This window comes from Nelumbo nucifera, chromosome 1 (genome assembly GCF_055504915.1).
Source record: "Nelumbo nucifera cultivar China Antique chromosome 1, China Antique-T2T, whole genome shotgun sequence".
Classification (NCBI taxonomy): domain Eukaryota; kingdom Viridiplantae; phylum Streptophyta; class Magnoliopsida; order Proteales; family Nelumbonaceae; genus Nelumbo; species Nelumbo nucifera.
Genome location: NC_142649.1, coordinates 35,597,621 through 35,604,877, shown reverse-complemented (window position 1 = coordinate 35,604,877; position 7,257 = coordinate 35,597,621).

Here is a 7,257-nt window from a genome sequence, read left to right as displayed (position 1 = left end):
TTTTTGTAATAACATTGAGCTTTTTGAGGCACAAAGCCTTTATTTTGTGAGTTGCAAAGCCTTTTGTTTTTGTGGGGCATGGAGCCATTTGATGTGTATCAAGCCATTAAGGCATGAGATTCTTTTGGGATTACCATTGAGCTAGAACCCCCTAGAGTTACCAGTTCGGCTTTTTAGCCTTTATTTTGATATTGAGCATGGAGCTTGCACGAGACACCAGGCCTATGTGCAATAATGCCCAAAGTCATTATTGAGCCAGAACTCCCCAAAGTTACCAAGTCTTTTTATGCAATGTCTGGCTTTAGTGCAATACCAGGGCTTTTTTTTTTAATGGGGATTGAGTCATATTTGTACGGTTTAATAAAATTTATATTGTGAAGTTTATATGTGAGCTATATTGCTTATAATAAAACAATTAATTCAAACAAATAATTATCATATATAATATTAATAAAAATTCTTATATTACATACATTCATCAACACTTTAACCATCTTGGCACGTGGTCCATTAGCAGTTCATCTATTTGGGCCCATGATGTCATAAATCATGTATTTATGTGTAATCATGTTTTTATTAATATTATAATTATGTTTTTGAATGGAAAAGTACAAAAAATTATAATCATGTTTTTGATTTTATGTATTTATCATATTAAACAAAAATAAGTATGGTAAATGAGGATTATTATTATTAATGATGGAAATGGATAAAATTATAAAAAAAAAAGGATTTTAATATCTAACAACTAACATGTTAAGTGGGGAAAATAGTTCAATGGTTCAACCAAATGTATCACAAGGTCATTGGTTGAGCCAATGTCTGTTTGTTTATTTGTTTTTCCTTTAAGTAAATGTTTTATGGACTAAATTAATGGATCTAGAAACTTGAATAAGCAACAGGTCACCCAACATACTTGTCCAATTAACAATGGGTTGAAAACATGATACTTGATAAGATTTTAGTAATAAAGTCAGTTTAGTAAAATGGGTGAGTTTAGATCTCCTGCCAATAATATATTTTCCAACACCCTACCAACATGATCTAAAACCACACGTCCCATGAATGACAGGTCTCACTTTTATGGTGGGTCCTAATCTCATGGTGAAATGTGCGGTGTCAGATCTCATTGGTAGGGTGTTGGAACATGTTATGTTAATTGGCAGGAGATCCCAACTCAAAATGAATCTATATATTTATACTTGAGTATAACCCATATAGATGTATTTATCGGGTGAAAGGATTGGATACGATTTGGGCTACATCAAAATAGATTGGGTATAGATGCTACCAGAAATCATGATATCGAAAGGGTTTTCAAATAATTAATACCCCTTTCCTCGTAAATTTTGATAAATACCACCTGATTGATTATCATTTTTATGATGGTTTAATAGTTATTCGGTAGCATAGTTGAACCCTTTTTTAACATTTGAAAATGAATTTATGATTCACTATCTATCTACATGGTAAAAATTAGGTTAGATTTGTTATTTCATTTATGAGATTTTATTTAGTTTAGTTTGTAATCAACAACTCACTTTTATCTCCAATAATGGGACATACATCAATCTTAAGATGGGTTACTTTTAATTTGAGTTAAAGAAACTAAGTTAGACTTGAATTCATACTAATATGAGCTAACATTTTTAGTCCAATTGGGAGCCAGCCATAAGAAGCCCAAAATGTTGAATTCATACTAATATGGGTTAGTTTTGATCCTATGTTGACCCAGACAGTGAAATTGTTTGGCCTGGGAATCGTTCAAACAACCGATTTTATTTTACTCCAAATCCAATCTTAACAAAAAAACTGTTGAATCAGTCAGTAACCCATTAATCTACACGATCAAACCATCAACCTCTTCGACTCATTCAACGGTTTTTATTTTAATTATTTTTAAATTTTTATCAAAACAGGCCATTCATTTGAACCGAATGGCCAAATCATCAACCCAGCAACCGGTGGTAAGAACAATTCCGATTCGGATCGTTTTTTAAAACATTGGATTCAAGTGTCTAATCCCATGTGAGGTACGTGTAGTTGAGTGTGAGGCTAACATGGATAATCATCTGGTTGCAGGTTCCAAAGGAGACAAATGCAAAACAAAGATTCTAGTGGAAAATATTAAATTTGCATATCCACTGCTGTTAGTGGCATTACTTAATTTATTTACAAGTTAGCATATATCAGATTCTCTGGCATAGAAGAGAGCCGTGATGAACTTCTCCTTGCAGGACAGTAGTAGATGGAGGACGGCAGGCAGCTACTGCCGTATTGCACACAACAGCCTGATTGGGCTTACTTATCTTCTGGACTTCATTAAGATCAACTTGTGATTAATTTATCTCATAAATTGTATTCTTTTTACAGTTAAGGCTTGCATTTGTATCTATTTTCGTACTTATTCATTCTGTATTTTTTTATATATTTTTCTAAAGGGGATTGAATTTCATGTTGATTTTTTCAACACTTTGGTTCCTTGTCTTATTTTGCTCTTTCCGCTTATTGAGTTTGGTTCTATAGAAACTTATATTTTTTTATTATCAAAATGATTGTCTTTTGTGAATTTGGAAACAAGGTGTGGATTTTAAATATTGACCTCACTGTTATAGGCATGTTCATTTTTTTGGGAAATAGGAGGGGGGCGGGGAGTTGGTAAGTGGGAAAATGGTTTCCGTGATCAATTTTACTGTATTTTTGTTTCATTAAGTTATGGGCGTTATCTTCTAGGTGGATAAATAATTTTATTAAAAAATTTTATGAAATATAATGACATAAATTTGTCGATTCTAACATTGTATATCTTACTTGAAAATAAATAATAAAAAAAAAACCCGGATGAATTCATTTGCCTAAATAAATGGCTGGATAGAAAATAAACAGGGCCTAATTAGTATTTCTTTCCCATGTTTGGAACTGATTGGCTTCTAGAATATTTAATTAATTGCATTTTTCTTAATTAGTATTACTTCTAAACTATCGGAGTAATCATTTTGTAGGAACTGGTTTAATTATTGATGAGGCTGAACAACTAGCGGTAGTATTTACATAGTGATCAGGGTGGGCTTTGACCTTAGTCCCTTACTCATTTATAGGTTCATCTGAGATTTTAGGTAATGGTTTTGCTTTGATGACATTTCTGCAAGCACACAAGAATCAGTGATTTGATTTCTTTTTAGTTGATAGACTCATATGGACCCAGCTTTCAAAGATAACTGGTGTTTTATGTTCCTAGGGTAGTAATGTTTGTAGGGTGTATCTCTAGGTTGAAGACGACCCTAGAATTCAAGACAACTATGGAAAAATTTGCCATCTTAACGAAAATTCTCTCTTTGTTCAAACTCTTTAAGATAAAATGGAAAGGTATGAATTCCAGCCCACCCCAAGACATGGTTTTAAAAATCGATCTGAAAATTGAGCTACTTTGGCCACCGGTTCCCGGATCAAACATTCTGACCATCCCATCTGCCCATCTGGTCCGGTTATATTTTCAAAACCATGCCTACACTTCTCTAAACTAGCGTCACAATTGATTTTAAGAAGGGGTGTCCACCACCTCTCAACATGATTTGACTGACCGGGTCATGGAGGAGCTATAGGATCCAAGGCAAGGGGTGTTCTCTCAGGATGCAAATGGATCGGATGAGATTCGAATCATGGTATATCTGAATCCAATCTGATACTATGGATAGCAGATCTGATCCAATCGCACGTACATGGGTTTGAATTCAAATTCAATGAGGAAGTTGGATGTTGGATCTGATCTTATCCGATTTAGTTTTTTTAATTAATAAATTATCAATAGAAAAATAAAACACAACAATTTAAATAAAGAAAAATAAAAAATACAAATATCTTTTCAACTATTTTCATCATATATATATATATACATGTTTTTTTATAAAAAAATAAATAACATAATAAATTTACAAAAATACAATATAAATAATATGTTTATAAATAAATAAATAACATATATCAGATCAGATATTTTCGGATCGAATAAGGGTGATCTGAATTCGATGATTTCCCAAACTTCTTTTTTCAGAAATTTTGGGGAATAGTTGGAGTTGATGTGGTTAAGGATGTGAAAGCTTTTTTTGAGTCAGGATCCTTACTTAGGGAGTTCAATGAAACATTTATAGCCCTGATTCTGAAAATCAAAAAATCTAGAGGAAGCTACCCATTTTAGACCTATCAGTCTCTGCAATTCCATCTAAAAAACTATAGCTAAGGTCCTAGTTAATAGGATCAAACCTCTTTAGGAGGTCTAATCAATGTAAATCAAAGTTCTTTTACCCTAAGCAGATACATACAGAACAACATGCTAATAGCTCATGAAATCATACATTTTATGAAAAATGCCAGAGGGAGGAATCCTTGAATGGCATGAAACTTGATATGAGCAAAGCCTATGATCGGGTGGAATGGAATTTCTTGGAGAAAACCATAGAAAAGATGGGATTTGGTGTTAAGTGGGTAAATTGGATCATGAAATGTGTGACTATTGTTTCTTATAGGATCTTAGTCAATGGAAATCCTGGTCAAAAGTTTGTTCCAGAAAGGGGGTTGAGGCAGAGAGACCCTCTGTCACCATACTTATTTTTACTTTGCTTTGAAACTCTGTCTGCAAAACTCACCGAGCTTGCTTCCCAAAAGAAAATAAATGGCATTTCAATTACCAAGAATTGTCCAATTATCCCTCATTTGTTTTTTGCAGATGACAGTTATATATTTTTTAAAACAGAAATGGGGGAAGGGCAAAGTATTCTGGATGCTCTCAAATCTGATGAAGAGGCCTCAGGGTAGCAAGTAAAATTCTCCAAATCCGAGGTTTTTTTCAGCAAGAATCTACATCATTGATTACAAAAGCTTTTGGCAAATTTTTTAAAAATGAAAAGAGTAGAAACTCCCTCCATATATCTAAGTCTTCCCACAAAGATTGGTAAATCAAAGAAAACTATTTTCAACTTTCTAATTGAAAGAGTGGAGAAATTACTTTCAAAATGGCATGAATCTCTTCTATCCCAAGCAAGGAAAGAAGTCCGGATAAAAGCAGTAGCCAGTGCAATACCTAACTACACAATGTCTTGTTTTCTCCTACCAATGGAAGTTTGTAATGAACTTAAGAGAATCCATACTAGGTTTTGGTGGGGGGAACAAAGGATTAGTGGGAAACACACTAGGTTCGTTGGGAGGTTCTTAGCAAAAATAAATGTGTAGGAGGGTTGGGATTCAGGGATCCTTATAGATCTAACCTAGCATTGCTATCAAAACAATCCTAGAGATTATGTAATGAAGAAAATAATCTTTGGGTTAAGATCATCAAAGCCAAATACATCAAGGGGGGAAATTTCGTGACTGACAGTTTGCTTACTAGGGGTTCATGGGGATGGCAAAGTTTGGTTGCAACTAGAGAGGTCATTTAGAAGGGGGCTTGTTGGGTTGTAAATTCTGGTACAAAAGTGAGGATATGGGATGATCCTTGATTAAAACAGGTTGAGTCATTTAAAATTATAGGGCCTAGAACGAATAACCCATAGTTAACTTGGGTAAAGGATCTCATGATGGTGGAGGGTAGAAGGTGGAATACAAGAGTGGTGGAGGAAAATTGCTAAAAATATTCTGATTATAAATTTAGGTAGGGGAGATTGGGAGGATAAGCTAAAATGGACTTTTAATCCAAAAGGGTTTTATACAGTTAAAACTAGGTACTATGCCTTAGTTTCTCAAAATAGTAAACCATCTGTTGGGACATTGGCCCCTCTGAATGCAATAAATATGGGAAAAATGTTGTGGGCTGAAATCTAGAAAGCAAAAATCGACCCAAAAATAAAAAACTTTATTTGGAAATGTTCTCAAAATGCCCTAGCAGTGAGAGAAAACCTCTATAAAAGAAATCTCTCGAATGACAACATGTGTCCAATCTGTAACCAACAAACTGAAACTATAATGCGCTGCCTTTTTGAATGTGAACATGCAAAAGCTACCTGTTTTGGCTCTCACCTAAGTTTTATGGGTGTAAGAGGTGGATCAAACATACCCTTCAATTGTTGGTTTTCAACTTGGGTAGATTTATGCTTAATAGACAGAGATAGGAAAGATGAATTACTTGCTTTCTCATTTCTATTATTATGGAATATATGGAAAACTAGGAATAGTAAAATTTTTGAGAATAATGACCTAATTCCCAGAGCTACACTTGCAATTTCTTACAGGATGTGGAGGGAGAGAGTGATGACTTCCCCAAAAGGATAGCAAGATTCTTCACCTCAACATCCAAACCTGAGTGAGAGGAAATCTTCTTTTTGGAAAGCACCAGAGACAGGGAAGTTCAAGATGAATGTGGATGGGAGCTTTTTGTGTCCTATTAGTTCAGGTTTTGGTGCAGTTCTAAGGAATGATGTTGGTGTAGTCATAGCTGTAGTTTTTGGCAAATCTACAACGTCGTCTCCCATTCAAGTTGAAGCAATGGTGATACTCAACAGTCTGGAGGTTTTGAGTATATACAAGAAGGAAGATATAGAAGTGCAATCGGATTGCCTACTTTTGGTGCAAGCTCTAAAGGCGGGAAACTTGGAATTGGTCTTGGATACAAACTTTCTATTTTTGGATATTACGTTATTGACTGAAGATCGTGCACTTTCTTTTAATCATGTAAATAGATCTTGTAATGTTGCTGCTTACATGCTAGGCAAGACAGGTCTAAAAGAGTCTGGGTTGTTTGTCCAAGATCCACTTGAGTGGATTCAAGATTTGGCCAACCAAGACTTAATTAGACCTTAATTGTTATATCTTTTTGCACATTGTGGTTGTTTTATTATTAATGAATTCATCTTGCTAGTTTTTACCAAAAGAAAAAATCGATCCAATTTTGGCCGAATCCTATTATCTTATCCAAAGATTTGAAATAGAGGTATGCAAATCTAACAAAAATAAGATCAAACTTTGGATCATCTGGTCCATTTTCACCCCCTATTCTCCTATTACATTGTTGATATAGTGATTTCTGGCAAGTGGTGGCCATTAAAGCCTATCACTTCTAAATTTCTCCTGCGGGGTAATTATCTGCTCGAAACCAAGTTTCCACCCAACTACTAATGTGATAACAGCTTATGTCTTCAATCTCAAGAGCCAAAGGGTAAGGAACCAAATTGCTTTTGGAAACGGGCACCAAAGCATGAACCTAAAGTTTTATATTATCAACAATGTGTCTTTATAGACCGTGTATGATGTATTGTAATTATTAGTGCT